The sequence below is a fragment of the Dendrobates tinctorius genome, unplaced genomic scaffold (genome assembly GCF_039654945.1).
Source record: "Dendrobates tinctorius isolate UK_male_01 unplaced genomic scaffold, ASM3965494v1 ptg000245l, whole genome shotgun sequence".
Taxonomy (NCBI): Eukaryota; Metazoa; Chordata; class Amphibia; order Anura; family Dendrobatidae; genus Dendrobates; species Dendrobates tinctorius.
Window position 1 is genome coordinate 8,846,856 of NW_027361912.1, and position 22,347 is coordinate 8,869,202.

Genomic DNA, 22,347 nt, shown 5'->3' on the forward strand with positions numbered 1-22,347 from the left:
GCTCCCAATTGCCCAGAGACTCCATTACAAAACCCTAACCATGACATACAAAGCCATCCACAACTTGTCTCCTCCATACATCTGTGACCTCGTCTCCCGGTACTTTCCTGCACGCAACCTCCGATCCTCACAAGATCTCCTTCTCTACTCCCCTCTTATCTCCTCTTCCCACAATCGCATACAAGATTTCTCTCGCGCATCACCCCTACTCTGGAACTCTCTACCACAACATATCAGACTCTCACCTACCATCGAAACCTTCAAAAAGAGCCTGAAGACCCACCTCTTCCGACAAGCCTATAACCTGCAGTAACCACCGATCGACCAAACCGCTGCACGACCAGCTCTACCCTCGCCTACTGTATTATCACCCATCCCTTGAAGATTGTGAGCCCTCGCGGGCAGGGTCCTCTCTCCTCCTGTACCAGTTATGACTTGTATTGTTTAAGATTATTGTACTTGTTTTTATGTATACCCCCCTCACATGTAAAGCGCCATGGAATAAATGGCGCTATAACAATAAATAATAATAATAATAATAATAATAATAATAATAATAATAATAATAATTCTGAGGGCTCAGGAAATATGTAATTTTTGGCAATTACAGGCAGATTGCCTCACTCTCGCCTTCTGCTCCAAGAAACAAACATCAATCCATAGCTGTGAGAAGCAAGGCTTTTCTTCCACACAGGGAGGACCTAAGACTGTCATTTACATACCATAGATTAAGTCTCCTGAGAGACCAACAAAAATTGCCAAAGCTGACTGTATTTCAAGTCATCATGGCGGGGTATTAGGAAAAGTTTTCAATTAGCAATAATCACGCCTCAGTTAAACCTCATAGGCTACGATATTGCCACTGCGCAAAGTTTAAAGAACTGTTGTGACCAATGCCTTCCTGCTTCCAAAGCAGAGCTTGTTTAAGCTATGGTGAGTTACAAATTCTCACTAGCCCTCCCACACTGCTTCCAGGCATTCTGAGCTTCCACATTCTAAGGGCTCAGTTAAGATGAAATTTTTGGCAATTACAGGCAGATTACCTCACTCTCTCCTTCTGCTCCAAGAAACAAACATCAATCCATTGCTGTGAGAAGCAAGGCTTTTCTTCCACGCTGGGAGGAGCTAAGACTCTGTTATTTGCATACAATGGATTAAGTCTCCTGAGAGACCAACAAAAATTGCCAAAGCTGACTGTATTTCAAGTCATCATGGCGGGGTATTGGGAAAAGTTTTCAATTAGCAATAATCACGCCTCGGTTAAACCTCATAGGCTACGATATTGCCACTGCGCAAAGTTGAAAGAACTGTTGTGACCAATGCCTTCCTGCGTCCAAAGCAGAGCTTGTTTAAGCTATGGTGAGTTACAAATTCTCACTAGCCCTCCCACACTGCTTCCAGGCATTCTGAGCTTCCACATTCTAAGGGATCAGTTAAGATGAAATTTTTGGCAATTACAGGCAGATTGCCTCACTCTCTCCTTCTGCTCCAGGCAACAAACATCAATCCATTGCTGTGAGAAGCAAGGCTATACTTCCACGCTGGGAGGAGCTAAGACTCTGTTATTTGCATACCATAGATTAAGTCTCCTGAGAGACCAACAAAAATTGCCAAAGCTGACTGTATTTCAAGTCATCATGGCGGGGTATTGGGAAAAGTTTTCAATTAGCAATAATCACGCCTCGGTTAAACCTCATGGGCTACGATATTGCCACTGCGCAAAGTTGAAAGAACTGTTGTGACCAATGCCTTCCTGCTTTCAAAGCAGAGCTTGTTTAAGCTACGGTGAGTTACAAATTCTCACTAGCCCTCCCACACTGCTTCCAGGCATCCTGGGCTTCCACATTCTGAGGGCTCAGGAAAGATGTAATTTTTGGCAATTACACGCAGATTGCCTCACTCTCGCCTACTGCTCCAAGAAACAAACGTCAATCCATTGCTGTGAGAAGCAAGGCTTTGCTTCCACACTGGGAGGACCTAAGGCCGGTTTCACACTAGCGCTTTTTCAGCGCGCGCACGGCCGGGGTTAGCTCCGCCCCCGAGCCGCCTCTCTGCCCGGCGTGCCCGCCCCTTTCTTGTAGCGCCGCCTCCTAGCGGACAGCGGCGCCTGCGATCGGCGCACCCTATCTTTAGCATAGGGTGCGCCGATCGTGCGCAGGCCGTGCGCTAGTTGAGCTTTGACCTGCGCTGCGCACTTTTGACGGTGCGCCGTGCGCGTCAAAATCAATCTTTTCGGATTTTGGCGCGCACGGCGCACCGTCAAAAGTGCGCAGCGCAGGTCAAAGCGCAACTAGCGCACGGCCTGCGCACGATCGGCGCACCCTATGCTAAAGATAGGGTGCGCCGATCGCAGGCGCCGCTGTCCGCTAGGAGGCGGCGCTACAAGGAAGGGGCGGGCACGCCGGGCAGAGAGCCGGCTCGGGGGCGGAGCTACCCCCAGCCGTGCGCGCGCTCAAAAAGCGCTAGTGTGAAACCGGCCTAAGACTGTCATTTGCATACCATAGATTAAGTCTCCTGAGAGATCAACAAAAATTGCCAAAGCTGACTGTATTTCAAGTCATCATGGCGGGGTATTGGGAAAAGTTTTCAATTAGCAATAAACACGCCTCGGTTAAACCTCATGGGCTACGATATTGTCACTGCACAAAGTTGAAAGAACTGTTGTGACCAATGCCTTCCCGCTTCCAAATCAGAGCTTGTTTAAGCTACGGTGAGTTACAAATTCTCAATAGCCCTTCCACACTGCTTCCAGGCATCGTGAGCTTCCACATTCTAAGGGCTCAGTTAAGATGATATTTTTGGCAATTACAGGCAGATTGCCTCACTCTCACCTTCTGCTCCAAGAAACAAACATCAATCCATTGCTGTGAGAAGGAAGGCTTTTCTTCCACACTGGGAGGACCTAAGACTGTCATTTACATACCATAGATTAAGTCTTCTGAGAGACCAACAAAAATTGCCAAAGCTGACTGAATTTCAAGTCATCATGGCGGGGTATTGGGACAAGTTTTCAATTAGCAATAATCACGCCTCGGTTAAACCTCATAGGCTACGATATTGCCACTGCGCAAAGTTGAAAGAACTGTTGTGACCAATGCCTTCCTGCTTCCAAAGCAGAGCTTGTTAAAGCTATGGTGAGTTACAAATTCTCACTAGCCCTCCCACACTGCTTCCAGGCATTCTGAGCTTCCACATTCTAAGGGCTCAGTTAAGATGAAATTTTTGGCAATTACAGGCAGATTGCCTCACTCTCTCCTTCTGCTCCAGGCAACAAACATCAATCCATTGCTGTGAGAAGCAAGGCTATTCTTCCACGCTGGGAGGAGCTAAGACTCTGTTATTTGCATACCATAGATTAAGTCTCCTGAGAGACCAACAAAAATTGCCAAAGCTGACTGTATTTCAAGTCATCATGGCGGGGTATTGGGAAAAGTTTTCAATTAGCAATAATCACGCCTCGGTTAAACCTCATGGGCTACGATATTGCCACTGCGCAAAGTTGAAAGAACTGTTGTGACCAATGCCTTCCTGCTTTCAAAGCAGAGCTTGTTTAAGCTACGGTGAGTTACAAATTCTCACTAGCCATCCCACACTGCTTCCAGGCATCCTGGGCTTCCACATTCTGAGGGCTCAGGAAAGATGTAATTTTTGGCAATTACAGGCAGATTGCCTCACTCTCGCCTTCTGCTCCAAGAAACAAACATCAATCCATTGCTGTGAGAAGCAAGGCTTTTCTTCCACACTGGGAGGACCTAAGACTGTCATTTGCATACCATAGATTAAGTCTCCTGAGAGACCAACAAAAATTGCCAAAGCTGACTGTATTTCAAGTCATCATGGCGGGGTATTGGGAAAAGTTTTCAATTAGCAATAATCACGCCTCGGTTAAACCTCATGGGCTATGATATTGTCACTGCACAAAGTTGAAAGAACTGTTGTGACCAATGCCTTCCTGCTTCCAAATCAGAGCTTGTTTAAGCTACGGTGAGTTACAAATTCTCAATAGCCCTTCCACACTGCTTCCAGGCATCCTGAGCTTCCACATTCTAAGGGCTCAGTTAAGATGAAATTTTTGGCCATTACAGGCAGATTGCCTCACTCTCTCCTTCTGCTCCAAGAAACAAACATCAATCCATTGCTGTGAGAAGCAAGGCTTTTCTTCCACACTGGGAGGACCTAAGACTGTCATTTGCATACCATAGATTAAGTCTCCTGAGAGACCAACAAAAATTGCCAAAGGTGACTGTAATTCAAGTCATCATGGCGGGGTATTGGGAAAAGTTTTCAATTAGCAATAATCACACCTCGGTTAAACCTCATGGGCTAAGATATTGCCACTGCGCAAAATTGAAAGAAATGTTGTGACCAATGCCTTCCTGCTTCCAAAGCAGAGCTTGTTTAAGCTACGGTGAGTTACAAATTCTCACTAGCCCTCCCACACTGCTTCCAGGCATCCTGGGCTTCCACATTCTGAGGGCTCAGGAAAGATGTAATTTTTGGCAATTACAGGCAGATTGCCTCACTCTCGCCTTCTGCTCCAAGAAACAAACATCAATCCATTGCTGTGAGAAGCAAGGCTTTTCTTCCACACTGGGAGAAGCTAAGACTGTCATTTGCATTCCATGAATTAAGTCTCCTGAGAGACGAACAAAAATTGCCAAAGCTGACTGTATTCCAAGTCATTATGGTGGGGTATTGGGAAAAGTTTTCAATTAGCAATAATCACGCCTTGGATAAACCTCATGGGCAACAATATTGCCACAGCGCAAAGATGAAAGAACAGAAGTGACCAAGGGCTTCCCGCTTCCAGGGCAGAACATTTTAAGCCATGGTGAGTTACAAATCACCACTAGCCCTCCACGCTGCTTCCAGGCATCCTTGGCTTACACATTCTAAGGGCTCAGTTAAGATGAAATTTTTGGCCATTACAGGCAGATTGCCTCACTCTCTCCTTCTGCTCCAAGAAACAAACATGAATCCATTGCTGTGAGAAGCAAGGCTTTTCTTCCACACTGGGAGGACCTAAGACTGTCATTTGCATACCATAGATTAAGTCTCCTGAGAGACCAACAAAAATTGCCAACGCTGACTGTATTTCAAATCATCATGGCGGGGTATTGGGAAAAGTTTTCAATTAGCAATAATCACGCCTCGGTTAAACCTCATGGGCTAAGATATTGCCACTGCGAAAAGTTGAAAGAAATGTTGTGACCAATGCCTTCCTGCGTCCAAAGCAGAGCTTGTTTAAGCTATGGTGAGTTACAAATTCTCACTAGCCCTCCCACACTGCTTCCAGGCATTCTGAGCTTCCACATTCTAAGGGATCAGTTAAGATGAAATTTTTGGCAATTACAGGCAGATTGCCTCACTCTCTCCTTCTGCTCCAGGCAACAAACATCAATCCATTGCTGTGAGAAGCAAGGCTATACTTCCACGCTGGGAGGAGCTAAGACTCTGTTATTTGCATACCATAGATTAAGTCTCCTGAGAGACCAACAAAAATTGCCAAAGCTGACTGTATTTCAAGTCATCATGGCGGGGTATTGGGAAAAGTTTACAATTAGCAATAATCACGCCTCGGTTAAACCTCATGGACTACGATATTGCCACTGCGCAAAGTTGAAAGAACTGTTGTGACCAATGCCTTCCTGCTTTCAAAGCAGAGCTTGTTTAAGCTACGGTGAGTTACAAATTCTCACTAGCCCTCCCACACTGCTTCCAGGCATCCTGGGCTTCCACATTCTGAGGGCTCAGGAAAGATGTAATTTTTGGCAATTACAGGCAGATTGCCTCACTCTCGCCTTCTGCTCCAAGAAACAAACATCAATCCATTGCTGTGAGAGGCAAGGCTTTTCTTCCACACTGGGAGAAGCTAAGACTGTCATTTGCATTCCATGAATTAAGTCTCCTGAGAGACCAACAAAAATTGCCAAAGCTGACTGTATTTCACGTCATCATGGCGGGGTATTGGGAAAAGTTTTCAATTAGCAATGATAAGCCTCGGTTAAACCTCATGGGCTACGATATTGCCACATCGCAAAGATGAAGGAACAGAAGTGATCAAGGGCTTCCCGCTTCCAAGGCAGAACTTGTTTAAGCTATGGTGAGTTCCAAATCACCACTAGCCCTCCCACGCTGCTTCCAGACATGCTGGGCTTCCACATGCTAAGGGATCAGGAAAAACAATTTTTGGCAATTACAGGCAGATTGCCTCACTCTCTCCTTCTGCTCCAGGAAACAAACATCAATCCACTGCTGTGAGAAGCAAGGCTTTTCTTCCACGCTGGCAGGAGCTAAGACTGTCATTTGCATACCATGGATTAAGTCTCCTGAGAGACCAACAAAAATTGCCAAAGCTGACTGTATTTCAAGTCATCATGGCGGGGTATTGGGAAAAGTTTTCAATAAGCAATAATCACGCCTTGGATAAACCTCATGGGCAACAATATTGCCACAGCGCAAAGATGAAAGAACAGAAGTGACCAAGGGCTTCCCGCTTCCAGGGCAGAACATTTTAAGCCATGGTGAGTTACAAATCACCACTAGCCCTCCACGCTGCTTCCAGGCATCCTTGGCTTACACATTCTAAGGGTTCAGTTAAGATGTAATTTTTGGCAATTACAGGCAGATTGCCTCACTCTCGCCTTCTGCTCCAAGAAACAAACATCAATCCATTGCTGTGAGAAGCAAGGCTTTTCTTCCACACTGGGAGGACCTAAAGGTGTTTTACACTAAGCAATATCGCTAGCAATATCGCTAAAACGTCACTGGTTTTGTGACGTTATAGCGATATTGCTAGCGATATCGCTATGTGTGATACTTACCTCCGACCGGCTCCCCCGCTGCTCATCGCTGATCGCGCGAGAATGTCCGGCTCCATTTCTCGTCGGGCGCTTCCTGCTGGGCTTCCTGCTGTGACGTCCAGCGATGTGTGGAGGCGGGCGGGAGGACGCCAGGATCGCTGTGTGTGAAAGGTAAGTATCGTCCGCTGCGTCGCTGCTGCATCACTGTGAGATCATTCTGTATGAAAGCTCACTAGCGATCATTTAGCGATGCACCAGCGATCCTGACCGGGTCGGATCGCTGGTTGAATCGCTGGTGCATCGCTAAATGTAAAAGGGCCTTTAGACTGTCATTTACATACCATAGATTAAGTCTCCTGAGAGACCAACAAAAATTGCCAAAGCTGACTGTATTTCAAGTCATCATGACGGGGTATTGGGAAAAGTTTTCAATTAGCAATAATCACGCCTCGGTTAAACCTCATAGGCTACGATATTGCCACTGCGCAAAGTTGAAAAAACTGTTGTGACCAATGCCTTCCTGCTTCCAAAGCAGAGCTTGTTTAAGCTATGGTGAGTTACAAATTCTCACTAGCCCTCCCACACTGCTTCCAGGCATTCTGAGCTTCCACATTCTAAGGGCTCAGTTAAGATGAAATTTTTGGCAATTACAGGCAGATTGCCTCACTCTCTCCTTCTGCTTCAGGCAACAAACATCAATCCATTGCTGTGAGAAGCAAGGCTATTCTTCCACGCTGGGAGGAGCTAAGACTCTGTTATTTGCATACCATAGATTAAGTCTCCTGAGAGACCAACAAAAATTGCCAAAGCTGACTGTATTTCAAGTCATCATGGCGGGGTATTGGGAAAAGTTTTCAATTAGCAATAATCACACCTCGGTTAAACCTCATGGGCTACGATACTGCCACTGCGCAAAATTGAAAGAACTGTTGTGACCAATGCCTTCCTGCTTTCAAAGCAGAGCTTGTTTAAGCTACGGTGAGTTACAAATTCTCACTAGCCCTCCCACACTGCTTCCAGGCATCCTGGGCTTCCACATTCTAAGGGCTCAGGAAAGATGTAATTTTTGGCAATTACAGGCAGATTGCCTCACTCTCGCCTTCTGCTCCAAGAAACAAACATCAATCCATTGCTGTGAGAAGCAAGGCTATTCTTCCACGCTGGGAGGAGCTAAGACTCTGTTATTTGCATACCATAGATTAAGTCTCCTGAGAGACCAACAAAAATTGCCAAAGCTGACTGTATTTCAAGTCATCATGGCGGGGTATTGGGAAAAGTTTTCAATTAGCAATAATCACACCTCGGTTAAACCTCATGGGCTACGATACTGCCACTGCGCAAAATTGAAAGAACTGTTGTGACCAATGCCTTCCTGCTTTCAAAGCAGAGCTTGTTTAAGCTACGGTGAGTTACAAATTCTCACTAGCCCTCCCACACTGCTTCCAGGCATCCTGGGCTTCCACATTCTGAGGGCTCAGGAAAGATGTAATTTTTGGCAATTACAGGCAGATTGCCTCACTCTCGCCTTCTGCTCCAAGAAACAAACATCAATCCATTGCTGTGAGAAGCAAGGCTTTTCTTCCACACTGGGAGAAGCTAAGACTGTCATTTGCATTCCATGAATTAAGTCTCCTGAGAGACCAACAAAAATTGCCAAAGCTGACTGTATTCCAAGTCATCATGGCGGGGTATTGGGAAAAGTTTTCAATTAGCAATAATCAAGCCTTGGATAAACCTCATGGGCAACAATATTGCCACAGCGCAAAGATGAAAGAACAGAAGTGACCAAGGGCTTCCCGCTTCCAGGGCAGAACATTTTAAGCCATGGTGAGTTACAAATCACCACTAGCCCTCCACGCTGCTTCCAGGCATCCTTGGCTTACACATTCTGAGGGCTCAGGAAAGATGTAATTTTTGGCAATTACAGGCAGATTGCCTCACTCTCGCCTTCTGCTCCAAGAAACAAACATCAATCCATTGCTGTGAGAAGCAAGGCTTTTCTTCCACACTGGGAGGACCTAAGACTGTCATTTGCATACCATAGATTAAGTCTCCTGAGAGACCAACAAAAATTGCCAAAGCTGACTGTATTTCAAGTCATCATGGCGGGGTATTGGGAAAAGTTTTCAATTAGCAATAATCACGCCTCGGTTAAACCTCATGGGCTACGATATTGTCACTGCACAAAGTTGAAAGAACTGTTGTGACCAATGCCTTCCCGCTTCCAAATCAGAGCTTGTTTAAGCTACGGTGAGTTACAAATTCTTAATAGCCCTTCCACACTGCTTCCAGGCATCCTGAGCTTCCACATTCTAAGGGCTCAGTTAAGATGAAATTTTTGGCAATTACAGGCAGATTGCCTCACTCTCTCCTTCTGCTCCAAGAAACAAACATCAATCCATTGCTGTGAGAAGCAAGGCTTTTCTTCCACACTGTGAGGACCTAAGACTGTCATTTGCATACCATAGATTAAGTCTCCTGAGAGACCAACAAAAATTGCCAAAGCTGACTGTATTTCAAGTCATCATGGCGGGGTATTGGGAAAAGTTTTCAATTAGCAACAATCACGCCTTGAATAAACCTCATGGGCAACAATATTGCCACAGCGCAAAGATGAAAGAACAGAAGTGACCAAGGGCTTCCCGCTTCCAGGGCAGAACATTTTAAGCCATGGTGAGTTACAAATCACCACTAGCCCTCCACGCTGCTTCCAGGCATCCTTGGCTTACACATTCTAAGGGTTCTGTTAAGATGTAATTTTTGGCAATTACAGGCAGATTGCCTCACTCTCGCCTTCTGCTCCAAGAAACAAACATCAATCCATTGCTGTGAGAAGCAAGGATTTTCTTCCACACTGGGAGGACCTAAGACTGTCATTTACATACCATAGATTAAGTCTCCTGAGAGACCAACAAAAACTGCCAAAGCTGACTGTAATTCAAGTCATCATGGCGGGGTATTTGGAACAGTTTTCAATTAGCAATAATCACGACTCGGTTAAACCTCATAGGCTACGATATTGCCACTGCGCAAAGTTGAAAGAACTGTTGTGACCAAGGCCTTCCCGCTTCCAAAGCAGAGCTTGTTTAAGCTATGGTGAGTTCCAAATCCTCACTAGCCCTCCCACACTGCTTCCAGGCATCCTGGGCTTCGGCATTCTAAGGGCTCAGTTAAGATGTAATTTTGGGCAATTACAGTTAGATCGCCTCACTCTCTTCTTCTGCTCCAGGCAACAAACACCAACCCATTGCTTTGGGAAGCAAGGCTTCTCTTCCACACTGGGAGGAGCTAAGACAGTCATTTGCATACAATGGATTAAGTCTCCTGAGAGACCAACAAAAATTGCCAAAGCTGACTGTATTTCAAGTCATCATGGCAGGGTACAGGGAAAAGTTTTCAATTACCAATAATCAAGCCTCAGTTAAACCTCATGGGCTACGATATTGCCACAGTGCAAAGATGAAGGAACAGAAGTGACCAAGGGCTTCCCGCTTCCAAGGCAGAACTTGTTTAAGCCATGGTGAGTTCCAAAGCACCACTAGCCCTCCACGCTGCTTCCAGACATCCTGGGCTTCCACATTCTGAGGGCTCAGGAAAGATGTAATTTTTGGCAATTACAGGCAGATTGCCTCACTCTCGCCTTCTGCTCCAAGAAACAAACATCAATCCATTGCTGTGAGAAGCAAGGCTTTTCTTCCACACTGGGAGGACCTAAGACTGTCATTTGCATACCATAGATTAAGTCTCCTGAGAGACCAACAAAAATTGCCAAAGCTGACTGTATTTCAAGTCATCATGGCGGGGTATTGGGAAAAGTTTTCAATTAGCAATAATCACACCTCGGTTAAACCTCATGGGCTACGATATTGACACTGCGCAAAGTTGAAAAAATTGTTGAGACCAATGCCTACCCGCTTCCAAAGCAGAGCTTGTTTAAGCTATGGTGAGTTACAAATTCTCACTAGCCCTCCCACACTGCTTCCAGGCATCCTGGGCTTCCACATGCTAAGGGCTCAGGAGAAACAATTTTTGGCAATTACAGGCAGATTGCCTCACTCTCTCCTTCTGCTCCAGGAAACAAACATCAATCCGCTGCTGTGAGAAGCAAGGCTTTTCTTCCACGCTGGCAGAAGCTAAGACTGTCATTTGCATACCATGGATTAAGTCTCCTGAGAAACCAACAAAAATTGCCAAAGTTGACTGTATTCCAAGTCATTATGGCGGGTTATTGGGAAAAGTTATCAATTAGCAATAATCACACCTCGGTTAAACCTCTTGGGCTACAATATTGCCACGGCGCAAAGTTGAAAGAACTGTTGTGACCAATGCCTTCCTGCTTCCAAAGCAGGGCTTGTTTAAGCTACGGTGAGTTACAAATTCTCACTAGCCCTCCCACACTGCCATCCTGGGCTTCCACATTCTGAGGGCTCAGGAAAGATGTAATTTTTGGCAATTACAGGCAGATTGCCTCACTCTCGCCTTCTGCTCCAAGAAACAAACATCAATACATTGCTGTGAGAAGCAAGGCTTTTCTTCCACACTGGGAGAAGCTAAGACTGTCATTTGCATACCATGGATTAAGTCTCCTGAGAGACCAACAAAAATTGCCAAAGCTGAGTGTATTTCAAGTCATCATGGCGGGGTATTGGGAAAAGTTTTCAATTAGCAATAATCACACCTCGGTTAAACCTCATGGGCTACGATATTGCCACAGAGCAAAGATGAAGGAACAGAAGTGACCAAGGGCTTCCCGCTTCCAAGGTAGAACTTGTTTAAGCCATGGTGAGTTCCAAATCACCACTTGCCCTCCACGCTGCTTCCAGACATCCTGGGCTTCCACATTCTGAGGGCTCAGGAAAAATGTAATTTTTGGCAATTACAGGCAGATTGCCTCATTCTCGCCTTCTGCTCCAAGAAACAAACATCAATCCATTGCTGTGAGAAGCAAGGCTTTTCTTCCACACTGGGAGAAGCTAAGACTATCATTTGCATACCATGGATTAAGTCTCCTGAGAGACCAAGAAAAATTGCCAAAGCTGACTGTAATTCAAGTGATCATGGCGGGGTACTGGGAAAAGTTCTCAATTAGCAATAATCACGCCTCGGTTAAACATCATGGGCTACAATATTGCCAATGCGAAAAATTGAAAGAACTGTTGTGACCAAGGCCTTCCCGCTTCCAAAGCAGAGCTTGTTTAAGCTATGGTGAGTTCCAAATCCTCACTAGCCCTCCCACACTGCTTCCAGGCATCCTGGGCTTCCGCATTCTAAGGGCTCAGTTAAGATGTAATTTTTGGCAATTACAGGTAGATTGCCTCACTCTTTTCTTCTGCTCCAGGCAACAAACACCAACCAATTGCTTTGGGAAGCACGGCTTCTCTTCCACACTGGGAGGAGCTAAGACAGTCATTTGCATACAATGGATTAAGGTTCCTGAGAGACCAACAAAAATTGCCAAAGCTGACTGTATTTCAAGTCATCTTGGCGGGGTATTGGGAAAAGTTTTCAATTACCAATAATCACGGCTCAGTTAAACCTCATTGGGCTACAATAATGCCATTGCGCAAAGATGAACCAACTGAGGTGATCAAGGGCTTCCAGCTTCCAAAGCAAAGCTTGTTTAAGCTACGGTGAGTTACAAATTCTCACTAGCCCTCCCACACTGCTACCAGGCATCCTGAGCTTCCACATTCTAAGGGCTCAGTTAAGATGAAATTTTTGGCAATTACAGGCAGATTGCCTCACTCTCTCCTTCTGCTCCAGGCAACAAACATCAATTCATTGCTGTGAGAAGCCAGGCTTTTCTTCCATGCTGGGAGAAGATAAGACTGTCATTTGCATACCATGGATTAAGTCTCCTGAGAGACCAACAAAAATTGCCAAAGCTGACTGTAATTCAAGTCATCATGGCGGGGTATTGGGAAAAGTTTTCAATTAGCAATAATCACGCCTCGGTTAAACCTCATGGGCTACGATATTGCCACTGCGCAAAGTTGAAAGAACTGTTTTGACCAACGCCTTCCCGCTTCCAAAGCAGAGCTTGTTTAAGCTATGGTGAGTTCCAAATCCTCACTAGCTCTCCACGCTGCTTCCAGGCATCCTTGGCTTACACATTCTAAGGGTTCAGTTAAGATGTAATTTTTGGCAATTACAGGCAGATTGCCTCACTCTCGCCTTCTGCTCCAAGAAACAAACATCAAACCATTGCTGTGAGAAGCAAGGCTTTTCTTCCACACTGCGAGGACCAAAAACAGTCATTTGCTTACCATTGATTAAATCTCCTGAGAGACCAACAAAAATTGCCAAAGCTGACTGTATTTCAAATCATCATGGCGGGGTATTGGAATAAGTTTTCAATTAGCAATAATCACGCCTCGGTTAAATCTCATAGGCTACGAGTTTGCCACTGCGCAAAGTTGAAAGAACTGTTGTGACCAATGCCTTCCTGCTTCCAAAGCAGAGATTGTTTAAGCTATGGTGAGTTACAAATTCTCACTAGCTCTCCCACACTGCTTCCAGGCATCCTGAGCTTCCACATTCTAAGGGCTCAGTTAAGATGAAATTTTTGGCAATTACAGGCAGATTGCCCTAATCTCTCCTTCTGCTCCAGGCAACAAACATCAATCCATTGCTGTGAGAAGCAAGGCTTTTCTTCCATGCTGGGAGGAGCTAAGACTCTGTTATTTGCATACACTGGATTAAGTCTCCTGAGAGACCAACAAAAATTGTCAAAGCTGACTGTATTTCAAGTCATCATGGCGGGGTATTGGGAAAAGTTTTCAATTAGCAATAATCACGCCTCGGTTAAACCTCATGGGCTATGATATTGTCACTGCACAAAGTTGAAAGAACTGTTGTGACCAATGCCTTCCCGCTTCCAAATCAGAGCTTGTTTAAGCTACGGTGAGTTACAAATTCTCAATAGCCCTTCCACACTGCTTCCAGGCATCCTGAGCTTCCACATTCTAAGGGCTCAGTTAAGAAGAAATTTTTGGCCATTACAGGCAGATTGATTCACTCTCTCCTTCTGCTCCAAGAAACAAACATCAATCCATTGCTGTGACAAGCAAGGCTTTTCTTCCACACTGGGAGGACCTAAGACTGTCATTTGCATTCCATGAATTAAGTCTCTTGAGAGACCAACAAAAATTGCCAAAGCTGACTGTATTCCAAGTCATTATGGCGGGGTATTGGGAAAAGTTTTCAATTAGCAATAATCACGCCTTGGATAAACCTCATGGGCAACAATATTGCCACAGCGCAAAGATGAAAGAACAGAAGTGACCAAGGGCTTCCCGCTTCCAGGGCAGAACATTTTAAGCCATGGTGAGTTACAAATCACCACTAGCCCTCCACGCTGCTTCCAGGCATCCTTGGCTTACACATTCTAAGGGCTCAGTTAAGATGAAATTTTTGGCCATTACAGGCAGATTGCCTCACTCTCTCCTTCTGCTCCAAGAAACAAACATGAATCCATTGCTGTGAGAAGCAAGGCTTTTCTTCCACACTGGGAGGACCTAAGACTGTCATTTGCATACCATAGATTAAGTCTCCTGAGAGACCAACAAAAATTGCCAAAGCTGACTGTATTTCAAGTCATCATGGCGGGGTATTGGGAAAAGTTTTCAATTAGCAATAATCACGCCTCGGTTAAACCTCATGGGCTAAGATATTGCCACTGCGCAAAGTTGAAAGAAATGTTGTGACCAATGCCTTCCTGCTTCCAAAGCAGAGCTTGTTTAAGCTACGGTGAGTTACAAATTCTCACTAGCCCTCCCACACTGCTTCCAGGCATCCTGGGCTTCCACATTCTGAGTGGGAAAAGATCCCACTCCAACGAGCATTTCATCGCATTCAAACAGTCCCTCACTACTTTCAAGACCACACTCGCCACAGCTAAACAAACCTACTTCTCATCTCTCATATCCTCCCTGTCTCACAACCCTAAACAGTTATTCAACACCTTCAATTCTCTCTTCCGCCCCCCAGCACCTCCTCCCTCCCCACTCATCTCAGCTGAAGACTTTGCCTCATTTTTCAAGCAGAAAATTGATAACATCAGGGACAGTTTTGGTCAACAACCCCCAGAGCCCTTCCTCCCGACTTCCCAGCCCTCCACCTTCAAAACCAACTTCTCCACCATTACAGAAGATTGACTCTCCACTCTACTCTCAAGATCACATCTCACCACCTGTGCACTCGACCCGATCCCATCCCACTTCATCCCAAACCTCACCACAGTCTTCATCCCAACCCTAACCCATCTCTTCAACCTATCACTAACAACTGGTGTTTTCCCCTCAAGCTTTAAACATGCCTCCATCACACCTATCCTCAAAAAGCCCTCTCTTGACCCATCCTCTGTATCTAGCTATCGCCCTATATCACTTCTCCCATACGCCTCCAAGCTACTGGAACAACACGTCTACCTTGAACTGTCCTCCCATCTCTCTTCTTGCTCCCTCTTCGACCGCTTACAATCTGGCTTCCGGTCACACCACTCCACTGAAACTGCCCTTACTAAGGTCACCAATGACCTCTTAACTGCCAAGAGCAAGCGACACTACTCTGTCCTCCTCCTCCTGGACCTGTCGGCTGCCTTTGACACAGTGGACCATTCCCTATTATTACAGACCCTCTCATCCCTCGGCATCACAGACTTGGCCCTCTCCTGGATCTCATCATACCTAACAGACCGGACATTCAGCGTCTCCCACTCACACACCACCTCCTCACCTCGCCCCCTATCTGTCAGAGTCCCACAAGGTTCAGTCCTAGGGCCCCTGCTGTTCTCTATTTACACCTTTGGCCTGGGACAGCTCATAGAATCTCATGGCTTTCAGTATCATCTTTATGCTGATGACACACAGATCTACATCTCTGGACCAGATATCACCTCCCTACTAACCAGAATCCCTCAATGTCTGTCCACTATTTCATCCTTCTTCTCCACTAGATATCTGAAACTCAACATGGACAAAACAGAATTCATCATCTTTCCCCCATCTCACGTGACCCCCCCTACGAACCTATCAATTACAGTAAATGACTGCCCACTCTCCCCAGTCCCACAAGCTCGCTGCCTCGGAGTAATCCTTGATGCTGATCTCTCCTTCAAACCACATATCCAAACCCTTTCCACTTCCTGCCGACTTCAACTCAAAAATATTTCACGCATCCGTTCATTCCTCACCCAAGAATCTGCAAAAACCCTAGTCCATGCCCTCATCATCTCTCGCCTTGACTACTGCAACCTCATGCTCTGCGGCCTCCCCTCAAACACTCTCGCACCCCTCCAATCTATTCTAAACTCTGCTGCCCGACTAATCCACCTGTCCCCCCGCTATTCCCCAGCTTCTCCCCTCTGTCAATCCCTTCACTGGCTCCCAATTGCCCAGAGACTCCATTACAAAACCCTAACCATGACATACAAAGCCATCCACAACTTGTCTCCTCCATACATCTGTGACCTCATCTCCCGGTACTTTCCTGCACGCAACCTCCGATCCTCACAAGATCTCCTTCTCTACTCCCCTCTTATCTCCTCTTCCCACAATCGCATACAAGATTTCTCTCGCGCATCACCTCTACTCTGGAACTCTCTACCACAACATATCAGACTCTCACCTACCATCGAAACCTTCAAAAAGAGCCTGAAGACCCACCTCTTCCGACAAGCCTATAACCTGCAGTAACCACCGATCGACCAAACGGCTGCACGACCAGCTCTACCCTCGCCTACTGTATTATCACCCATCCCTTGAAGATTGTGAGCCCTCGCGGGCAGGGTACTCTCTCCTCCTGTACCAGTTATGACTTGTATTGTTTAAGATTATTGTACTTGTTTTTATGTATACCCCCCTCACATGTAAAGCACCATGGAATAAATGGCGCTATAACAATAAATAATAATAATAATAATAATAATAATAATTCTGAGGGCTCATGAAAGATGTAATTTTTGGCAATTACAGGCAGATTGCCTCACTCTCGCCTTCTGCTCCAAGAAACAAACATCAATCCATAGCTGTGAGAAGCAAGGCTTTTCTTCCACACAGGGAGGACCTAAGACTGTCATTTACATACCATAGATTAAGTCTCCTGAGAGACCAACAAAAATTGCCAAAGCTGACTGTATTTCAAGTCATCATGGCGGGGTATTAGGAAAAGTTTTCAATTAGCAATAATCACGCCTCAGTTAAACCTCATAGGCTACGATATTGCCACTGCGCAAAGTTTAAAGAACTGTTGTGACCAATGCCTTCCTGCTTCCAAAGCAGAGCTTGTTTAAGCTATGGTGAGTTACAAATTCTCACTAGCCCTCCCACACTGCTTCCAGGCATTCTGAGCTTCCACATTCTAAGGGCTCAGTTAAGATGAAATTTTTGGCAATTACAGGCAGATTACCTCACTCTCTCCTTCTGCTCCAAGAAACAAACATCAATCCATTGCTGTGAGAAGCAAGGCTTTTCTTCCACGCTGGGAGGAGCTAAGACTCTGTTATTTGCATACAATGGATTAAGTCTCCTGAGAGACCAACAAAAATTGCCAAAGCTGACTGTATTTCAAATCATCATGGCGGGGTATTGGGAAAAGTTTTCAATTAGCAATAATCACGCCTCGGTTAAACCTCATAGGCTACGATATTGCCACTGCGCAAAGTTGAAAGAACTGTTGTGACCAATGCCTTCCTGCGTCCAAAGCAGAGCTTGTTTAAGCTATGGTGAGTTACAAATTCTCACTAGCCCTCCCACACTGCTTCCAGGCATTCTGAGCTTTCACATTCTAAGGGATCAGTTAAGATGAAATTTTTGGCAATTACAGGCAGATTGCCTCACTCTCTCCTTCTGCTCCAGGCAACAAACATCAATCCATTGCTGTGAGAAGCAAGGCTATACTTCCACGCTGGGAGGAGCTAAGACTCTGTTATTTGCATACCATAGATTAAGTCTCCTGAGAGACCAACAAAAATTGCCAAAGCTGACTGTATTTCAAGTCATCATGGCGGGGTATTGGGAAAAGTTTTCAATTAGCAATAAACACGCCTCGGTTAAACCTCATGGGCTACGATATTGTCACTGCACAAAGTTGAAAGAACTGTTGTGACCAATGCCTTCCCGCTTCCAAATCAGAGCTTGTTTAAGCTACGGTGAGTTACAAATTCTCAATAGCCCTTCCACACTGCTTCCAGGCATCGTGAGCTTCCACATTCTAAGGGCTCAGTTAAGATGATATTTTTGGCAATTACAGGCAGATTGCCTCACTCTCACCTTCTGCTCCAAGAAACAAACATCAATCCATTGCTGTGAGAAGCAAGGCTTTTCTTCCACACTGGGAGGACCTAAGACTGTCATTTACATACCATAGATTAAGTCTTCTGAGAGACCAACAAAAATTGCCAAAGCTGACTGAACTTCAAGTCATCATGGCGGGGTATTGGGACAAGCTTTCAATTAGCAATAATCACGCCTCGGTTAAACCTCATAGGCTACGATATTGCCACTGCGCAAAGTTGAAAGAACTGTTGTGACCAATGCCTTCCTGCTTCCAAAGCAGAGCTTGTTAAAGCTATGGTGAGTTACAAATTCTCACTAGCCCTCCCACACTGCTTCCAGGCATTCTGAGCTTCCACATTCTAAGGGCTCAGTTAAGATGAAATTTTTAGCAATTACAGGCAGATTGCCTCACTCTCTCCTTCTGCTCCAGGCAACAAACATCAATCCATTGCTGTGAGAAGCAAGGCTATTCTTCCACGCTGGGAGGAGCTAAGACGCTGTTATTTGCATATCATAGATTAAGTCTCCTGAGAGACCAACAAAAATTGCCAAAGCTGACTGTATTTCAAGTCATCATGGCGGGGTATTGGGAAAAGTTTTCAATTAGCAATAATCACGCCTCGGTTAAACCTCATGGGCTACGATATTGTCACTGCACAAAGTTGAAAGAACTGTTGTGACCAATGCCTTCCCGCTTCCAAATCAGAGCTTGTTTAAGCTACAGTGAGTTACAAATTCTCAATAGCCCTTCCACACTGCTTCCAGGCATCCTGAGCTTCCACATTCTAAGGGCTCAGTTAAGATGAAATTTTTGGTCATTACAGGCAGATTGCCTCACTCTCTCCTTCTGCTCCAAGAAACAAACATCAATCCATTGCTGTGAGAAGCAAGGCTTTTCTTCCACACTGGGAGGACCTAAGACTGTCATTTGCATACCATAGATTAAGTCTCCTGAGAGACCAACAAAAATTGCCAAAGCTGACTGTATTTCAAGTCATCATGACGGGGTATTGGGAAAAGTTTTCAATTAGCAATAATCACGCCTCGGTTAAACCTCATAGGCTACGATATTGCCACTGCGCAAAGTTGAAAAAACTGTTGTGACCAATGCCTTCCTGCTTCCAAAGCAGAGCTTGTTTAAGCTATGGTGAGTTACAAATTCTCACTAGCCCTCCCACACTGCTTCCAGGCATTCTGAGCTACCACATTCTAAGGGCTCAGTTAAGATGAAATTTTTGGCAATTACAGGCAGATTGCCTCACTCTCTCCTTCTGCTTCAGGCAACAAACATCAATCCATTGCTGTGAGAAGCAAGGCTATTCTTCCACGCTGGGAGGAGCTAAGACTCTGTTATTTGCATACCATAGATTAAGTCTCCTGAGAGACCAACAAAAATTGCCAAAGCTGACTGTATTTCAAGTCATCATGGCAGGGTATTGGGAAAAGTTTTCAATTAGCAATAATCACGCCTCGGTTAAACCTCATGGGCTACGATATTGCCACTGCGCAAAGTTGAAAGAACTGTTGTGACCAATGCCTTCCTGCTTTCAAAGCAGAGCTTGTTTAAGCTACGGTGAGTTACAAATTCTCACTAGCCCTCCCACACTGCTTCCAGGCATCCTGGGCTTCCACATTCTGAGGGCTCAGGAAAGATGTAATTTTTGGCAATTACAGGCAGATTGCCTCACTCTCGCCTTCTGCTCCAAGAAACAAACATCAATCCATTGCTGTGAGAAGCAAGGCTTTTCTTCCACACTGGGAGAAGCTAAGACTGTCATTTGCATTCCATGAATTAAGTCTCCTGAGAGACCAACAAAAATTGCCAAAGCTGACTGTATTCCAAGTCATCATGGCGGGGTATTGGGAAAAGTTTTCAATTAGCAATAATCACGCCTTGGATAAACCTCATGGGCAACAATATTGCCACAGCGCAAAGATGAAAGAACAGAAGTGACCAAGGGCTTCCCGCTTCCAGGGCAGAACATTTTAAGCCATGGTGAGTTACAAATCACCAATAGCCCTCCACGCTGCTTCCAGGCATCCTTGGCTTACACATTCTGAGGGCTCAGGAAAGATGTAATTTTTGGCAATTACAGGCAGATTGCCTCACTCTCGCCTTCTGCTCCAAGAAACAAACATCAATCCATTGCTGTGAGAAGCAAGGCTTTTCTTCCACACTGGGAGGACCTAAGACTGTCATTTGCATACCATAGATTAAGTCTCCTGAGAGACCAACAAAAATTGCCAAAGCTGACTGTATTTCAAGTCATCATGGTGGGGTATTGGGAAAAGTTTTCAATTAGCAATAATCACGCCTCGGTTAAACCTCATGGGCTACGATATTGTCACTGCACAAAGTTGAAAGAACTGTTGTGACCAATGCCTTCCCGCTTCCAAATCAGAGCTTGTTTAAGCTACGGTGAGTTACAAATTCTTAATAGCCCTTCCACACTGCTTCCAGGCATCCTGAGCTTCCACATTCTAAGGGCTCAGTTAAGATGAAATTTTTGGCAATTACAGGCAGATTGCCTCACTCTCTCCTTCTGCTCCAAGAAACAAACATCAATCCATTGCTGTGAGAAGCAAGGCTTTTCTTCCACACTGTGAGGACCTAAGACTGTCATTTGCATACCATAGATTAAGTCTCCTGAGAGACCAACAAAAATTGCCAAAGCTGACTGTATTTCAAGTCATCATGGCGGGGTATTGGGAAAAGTTTTCAATTAGCAACAATCACGCTTCGGTTAAACCTCATGGGCTAAGATATTGCCACTGCGCAAAGTTGAAAGAAATGTTGTGACCAATGCCTTCCTGCTTCCAAAGCAGAGCTTGTTTAAGCTACGGTGAGTTACAAATTCTCACTAGCCCTCCCACACTGCTTCCAGGCATCCTGGGCTTCCACATTCTGAGGGCTCAGGAAAGATGTAATTTTTGGCAATTACAGGCAGATTGCCTCACTTTCGCCTTCTGCTCCAAGAAACAAACATCAATCCATTGCTGTGAGAAGCAAGGCTTTTCTTCCACACTGGGAGAAGCTAAGACTGTCATTTGCATTCCATGAATTAAGTCTCCTGAGAGACCAACAAAAATTGCCAAAGCTGACTGTATTCCAAGTCATTATGGCGGGGTATTGGGAAAAGTTTTCAATTAGCAATAATCACGCCTTGAATAAACCTCATGGGCAACAATATTGCCACAGCGCAAAGATGAAAGAACAGAAGTGACCAAGGGCTTCCCGCTTCCAGGGCAGAACATTTTAAGCCATGGTGAGTTACAAATCACCACTAGCCCTCCACGCTGCTTCCAGGCATCCTTGGCTTACACATTCTAAGGGTTCTGTTAAGATGTAATTTTTGGCAATTACAGGCAGATTGCCTCACTCTCGCCTTCTGCTCCAAGAAACAAACATCAATCCATTGCTGTGAGAAGCAAGGATTTTCTTCCACACTGGGAGGACCTAAGACTGTCATTTACATACCATAGATTAAGTCTCCTGAGAGACCAACAAAAACTGCCAAAGCTGACTGTAATTCAAGTCATCATGGCGGGGTATTTGGAACAGTTTTCAATTAGCAATAATCACGACTCGGTTAAACCTCATAGGCTACGATATTGCCAATGCGCAAAGTTGAAAGAACTGTTGTGACCAAGGCCTTCCCGCTTCCAAAGCAGAGCTTGTTTAAGCTATGGTGAGTTCCAAATCCTCACTAGCCCTCCCACACTGCTTCCAGGCATCCTGGGCTTCGGCATTCTAAGGGCTCAGTTAAGATGTAATTTTGGGCAATTACAGTTAGATCGCCTCACTCTCTTCTTCTGCTCCAGACAACAAACACCAACCCATTGCTTTGGGAAGCAAGGCTTCTCTTCCACACTGGGAGGAGCTAAGACAGTCATTTGCATACAATGGATTAAGTCTCCTGAGAGACCAACAAAAATTGCCAAAGCTGACTGTATTTCAAGTCATCATGGCAGGGTACAGGGAAAAGTTTTCAATTACCAATAATCAAGCCTCAGTTAAACCTCATGGGCTACGATATTGCCACAGTGCAAAGATGAAGGAACAGAAGTGACCAAGGGCTTCCCGCTTCCAAGGCAGAACTTGTTTAAGCCATGGTGAGTTCCAAATCACCACTAGCCCTCCACGCTGCTTCCAGACATCCTGGGCTTCCACATTCTGAGGGCTCAGGAAAGATGTAATTTTTGGCAATTACAGGCAGATTGCCTCACTCTCGCCTTCTGCTCCAAGAAACAAACATCAATCCATTGCT

The 22,347-nt window shown here is 45.3% G+C and overlaps 44 non-coding genes across 44 annotated transcripts; all 44 read right to left on the reverse strand.

Moving 5' to 3' along the window:
- Positions 1-733: 733 nt before the first annotated feature.
- Positions 734-874, reverse strand: LOC141063066 (U4 spliceosomal RNA). Its single transcript, XR_012224752.1, has one exon. It is a non-coding gene; the product is annotated as a U4 spliceosomal RNA (small nuclear RNA).
- Positions 875-1,159: 285 nt separating this feature from the next.
- Positions 1,160-1,300, reverse strand: LOC141061170 (U4 spliceosomal RNA). Its single transcript, XR_012223057.1, has one exon. It is a non-coding gene; the product is annotated as a U4 spliceosomal RNA (small nuclear RNA).
- Positions 1,301-1,585: 285 nt separating this feature from the next.
- LOC141061979 (U4 spliceosomal RNA) lies at positions 1,586-1,726 on the reverse strand. Its single transcript, XR_012223790.1, has one exon. It is a non-coding gene; the product is annotated as a U4 spliceosomal RNA (small nuclear RNA).
- Positions 1,727-2,510: 784 nt separating this feature from the next.
- Positions 2,511-2,651, reverse strand: LOC141061376 (U4 spliceosomal RNA). The gene has a single exon (XR_012223243.1). It is a non-coding gene; the product is annotated as a U4 spliceosomal RNA (small nuclear RNA).
- A 283-nt stretch (positions 2,652-2,934) lies between these two features.
- On the reverse strand, positions 2,935-3,075 carry LOC141061186 (U4 spliceosomal RNA). The gene has a single exon (XR_012223071.1). It is a non-coding gene; the product is annotated as a U4 spliceosomal RNA (small nuclear RNA).
- A 285-nt stretch (positions 3,076-3,360) lies between these two features.
- Positions 3,361-3,501, reverse strand: LOC141061991 (U4 spliceosomal RNA). The gene has a single exon (XR_012223801.1). It is a non-coding gene; the product is annotated as a U4 spliceosomal RNA (small nuclear RNA).
- A 283-nt stretch (positions 3,502-3,784) lies between these two features.
- LOC141062896 (U4 spliceosomal RNA) lies at positions 3,785-3,925 on the reverse strand. The gene has a single exon (XR_012224598.1). It is a non-coding gene; the product is annotated as a U4 spliceosomal RNA (small nuclear RNA).
- A 283-nt stretch (positions 3,926-4,208) lies between these two features.
- LOC141061508 (U4 spliceosomal RNA) lies at positions 4,209-4,349 on the reverse strand. The gene has a single exon (XR_012223363.1). It is a non-coding gene; the product is annotated as a U4 spliceosomal RNA (small nuclear RNA).
- A 283-nt stretch (positions 4,350-4,632) lies between these two features.
- Positions 4,633-4,773, reverse strand: LOC141062298 (U4 spliceosomal RNA). The gene has a single exon (XR_012224078.1). It is a non-coding gene; the product is annotated as a U4 spliceosomal RNA (small nuclear RNA).
- A 281-nt stretch (positions 4,774-5,054) lies between these two features.
- Positions 5,055-5,195, reverse strand: LOC141061395 (U4 spliceosomal RNA). Its single transcript, XR_012223260.1, has one exon. It is a non-coding gene; the product is annotated as a U4 spliceosomal RNA (small nuclear RNA).
- A 285-nt stretch (positions 5,196-5,480) lies between these two features.
- On the reverse strand, positions 5,481-5,621 carry LOC141061210 (U4 spliceosomal RNA). The gene has a single exon (XR_012223093.1). It is a non-coding gene; the product is annotated as a U4 spliceosomal RNA (small nuclear RNA).
- Positions 5,622-5,904: 283 nt separating this feature from the next.
- On the reverse strand, positions 5,905-6,044 carry LOC141062480 (U4 spliceosomal RNA). The gene has a single exon (XR_012224243.1). It is a non-coding gene; the product is annotated as a U4 spliceosomal RNA (small nuclear RNA).
- Positions 6,045-6,325: 281 nt separating this feature from the next.
- LOC141061750 (U4 spliceosomal RNA) lies at positions 6,326-6,466 on the reverse strand. The gene has a single exon (XR_012223582.1). It is a non-coding gene; the product is annotated as a U4 spliceosomal RNA (small nuclear RNA).
- Positions 6,467-7,155: 689 nt separating this feature from the next.
- LOC141062796 (U4 spliceosomal RNA) lies at positions 7,156-7,296 on the reverse strand. Its single transcript, XR_012224508.1, has one exon. It is a non-coding gene; the product is annotated as a U4 spliceosomal RNA (small nuclear RNA).
- A 285-nt stretch (positions 7,297-7,581) lies between these two features.
- Positions 7,582-7,722, reverse strand: LOC141061193 (U4 spliceosomal RNA). Its single transcript, XR_012223077.1, has one exon. It is a non-coding gene; the product is annotated as a U4 spliceosomal RNA (small nuclear RNA).
- Positions 7,723-8,007: 285 nt separating this feature from the next.
- On the reverse strand, positions 8,008-8,148 carry LOC141061194 (U4 spliceosomal RNA). Its single transcript, XR_012223078.1, has one exon. It is a non-coding gene; the product is annotated as a U4 spliceosomal RNA (small nuclear RNA).
- Positions 8,149-8,431: 283 nt separating this feature from the next.
- On the reverse strand, positions 8,432-8,572 carry LOC141061811 (U4 spliceosomal RNA). The gene has a single exon (XR_012223637.1). It is a non-coding gene; the product is annotated as a U4 spliceosomal RNA (small nuclear RNA).
- Positions 8,573-8,853: 281 nt separating this feature from the next.
- Positions 8,854-8,994, reverse strand: LOC141060867 (U4 spliceosomal RNA). The gene has a single exon (XR_012222782.1). It is a non-coding gene; the product is annotated as a U4 spliceosomal RNA (small nuclear RNA).
- A 283-nt stretch (positions 8,995-9,277) lies between these two features.
- On the reverse strand, positions 9,278-9,418 carry LOC141062176 (U4 spliceosomal RNA). Its single transcript, XR_012223968.1, has one exon. It is a non-coding gene; the product is annotated as a U4 spliceosomal RNA (small nuclear RNA).
- A 281-nt stretch (positions 9,419-9,699) lies between these two features.
- Positions 9,700-9,840, reverse strand: LOC141061992 (U4 spliceosomal RNA). The gene has a single exon (XR_012223802.1). It is a non-coding gene; the product is annotated as a U4 spliceosomal RNA (small nuclear RNA).
- A 283-nt stretch (positions 9,841-10,123) lies between these two features.
- On the reverse strand, positions 10,124-10,264 carry LOC141062541 (U4 spliceosomal RNA). The gene has a single exon (XR_012224298.1). It is a non-coding gene; the product is annotated as a U4 spliceosomal RNA (small nuclear RNA).
- A 282-nt stretch (positions 10,265-10,546) lies between these two features.
- LOC141061257 (U4 spliceosomal RNA) lies at positions 10,547-10,687 on the reverse strand. The gene has a single exon (XR_012223135.1). It is a non-coding gene; the product is annotated as a U4 spliceosomal RNA (small nuclear RNA).
- A 281-nt stretch (positions 10,688-10,968) lies between these two features.
- Positions 10,969-11,109, reverse strand: LOC141062623 (U4 spliceosomal RNA). Its single transcript, XR_012224372.1, has one exon. It is a non-coding gene; the product is annotated as a U4 spliceosomal RNA (small nuclear RNA).
- A 276-nt stretch (positions 11,110-11,385) lies between these two features.
- LOC141061985 (U4 spliceosomal RNA) lies at positions 11,386-11,526 on the reverse strand. The gene has a single exon (XR_012223796.1). It is a non-coding gene; the product is annotated as a U4 spliceosomal RNA (small nuclear RNA).
- A 282-nt stretch (positions 11,527-11,808) lies between these two features.
- LOC141062731 (U4 spliceosomal RNA) lies at positions 11,809-11,949 on the reverse strand. The gene has a single exon (XR_012224470.1). It is a non-coding gene; the product is annotated as a U4 spliceosomal RNA (small nuclear RNA).
- Positions 11,950-12,234: 285 nt separating this feature from the next.
- On the reverse strand, positions 12,235-12,374 carry LOC141062699 (U4 spliceosomal RNA). The gene has a single exon (XR_012224441.1). It is a non-coding gene; the product is annotated as a U4 spliceosomal RNA (small nuclear RNA).
- A 283-nt stretch (positions 12,375-12,657) lies between these two features.
- On the reverse strand, positions 12,658-12,798 carry LOC141062410 (U4 spliceosomal RNA). Its single transcript, XR_012224180.1, has one exon. It is a non-coding gene; the product is annotated as a U4 spliceosomal RNA (small nuclear RNA).
- A 282-nt stretch (positions 12,799-13,080) lies between these two features.
- On the reverse strand, positions 13,081-13,221 carry LOC141062334 (U4 spliceosomal RNA). Its single transcript, XR_012224111.1, has one exon. It is a non-coding gene; the product is annotated as a U4 spliceosomal RNA (small nuclear RNA).
- A 285-nt stretch (positions 13,222-13,506) lies between these two features.
- Positions 13,507-13,647, reverse strand: LOC141061356 (U4 spliceosomal RNA). The gene has a single exon (XR_012223225.1). It is a non-coding gene; the product is annotated as a U4 spliceosomal RNA (small nuclear RNA).
- A 283-nt stretch (positions 13,648-13,930) lies between these two features.
- On the reverse strand, positions 13,931-14,071 carry LOC141061815 (U4 spliceosomal RNA). Its single transcript, XR_012223641.1, has one exon. It is a non-coding gene; the product is annotated as a U4 spliceosomal RNA (small nuclear RNA).
- Positions 14,072-14,352: 281 nt separating this feature from the next.
- On the reverse strand, positions 14,353-14,493 carry LOC141062867 (U4 spliceosomal RNA). Its single transcript, XR_012224572.1, has one exon. It is a non-coding gene; the product is annotated as a U4 spliceosomal RNA (small nuclear RNA).
- Positions 14,494-16,900: 2,407 nt separating this feature from the next.
- Positions 16,901-17,041, reverse strand: LOC141063067 (U4 spliceosomal RNA). The gene has a single exon (XR_012224753.1). It is a non-coding gene; the product is annotated as a U4 spliceosomal RNA (small nuclear RNA).
- Positions 17,042-17,326: 285 nt separating this feature from the next.
- Positions 17,327-17,467, reverse strand: LOC141062852 (U4 spliceosomal RNA). Its single transcript, XR_012224558.1, has one exon. It is a non-coding gene; the product is annotated as a U4 spliceosomal RNA (small nuclear RNA).
- Positions 17,468-17,752: 285 nt separating this feature from the next.
- Positions 17,753-17,893, reverse strand: LOC141061385 (U4 spliceosomal RNA). The gene has a single exon (XR_012223251.1). It is a non-coding gene; the product is annotated as a U4 spliceosomal RNA (small nuclear RNA).
- A 283-nt stretch (positions 17,894-18,176) lies between these two features.
- On the reverse strand, positions 18,177-18,317 carry LOC141061729 (U4 spliceosomal RNA). Its single transcript, XR_012223563.1, has one exon. It is a non-coding gene; the product is annotated as a U4 spliceosomal RNA (small nuclear RNA).
- A 285-nt stretch (positions 18,318-18,602) lies between these two features.
- LOC141060868 (U4 spliceosomal RNA) lies at positions 18,603-18,743 on the reverse strand. Its single transcript, XR_012222783.1, has one exon. It is a non-coding gene; the product is annotated as a U4 spliceosomal RNA (small nuclear RNA).
- A 283-nt stretch (positions 18,744-19,026) lies between these two features.
- On the reverse strand, positions 19,027-19,167 carry LOC141062797 (U4 spliceosomal RNA). The gene has a single exon (XR_012224509.1). It is a non-coding gene; the product is annotated as a U4 spliceosomal RNA (small nuclear RNA).
- Positions 19,168-19,452: 285 nt separating this feature from the next.
- Positions 19,453-19,593, reverse strand: LOC141063047 (U4 spliceosomal RNA). Its single transcript, XR_012224735.1, has one exon. It is a non-coding gene; the product is annotated as a U4 spliceosomal RNA (small nuclear RNA).
- A 283-nt stretch (positions 19,594-19,876) lies between these two features.
- Positions 19,877-20,017, reverse strand: LOC141061564 (U4 spliceosomal RNA). The gene has a single exon (XR_012223414.1). It is a non-coding gene; the product is annotated as a U4 spliceosomal RNA (small nuclear RNA).
- A 281-nt stretch (positions 20,018-20,298) lies between these two features.
- On the reverse strand, positions 20,299-20,439 carry LOC141061404 (U4 spliceosomal RNA). Its single transcript, XR_012223268.1, has one exon. It is a non-coding gene; the product is annotated as a U4 spliceosomal RNA (small nuclear RNA).
- Positions 20,440-20,722: 283 nt separating this feature from the next.
- LOC141061700 (U4 spliceosomal RNA) lies at positions 20,723-20,863 on the reverse strand. Its single transcript, XR_012223536.1, has one exon. It is a non-coding gene; the product is annotated as a U4 spliceosomal RNA (small nuclear RNA).
- A 283-nt stretch (positions 20,864-21,146) lies between these two features.
- Positions 21,147-21,287, reverse strand: LOC141062287 (U4 spliceosomal RNA). The gene has a single exon (XR_012224068.1). It is a non-coding gene; the product is annotated as a U4 spliceosomal RNA (small nuclear RNA).
- A 281-nt stretch (positions 21,288-21,568) lies between these two features.
- On the reverse strand, positions 21,569-21,709 carry LOC141062094 (U4 spliceosomal RNA). Its single transcript, XR_012223894.1, has one exon. It is a non-coding gene; the product is annotated as a U4 spliceosomal RNA (small nuclear RNA).
- Positions 21,710-21,992: 283 nt separating this feature from the next.
- On the reverse strand, positions 21,993-22,133 carry LOC141062542 (U4 spliceosomal RNA). The gene has a single exon (XR_012224299.1). It is a non-coding gene; the product is annotated as a U4 spliceosomal RNA (small nuclear RNA).
- Between the last annotated feature and the right edge of the window lie 214 nt (positions 22,134-22,347).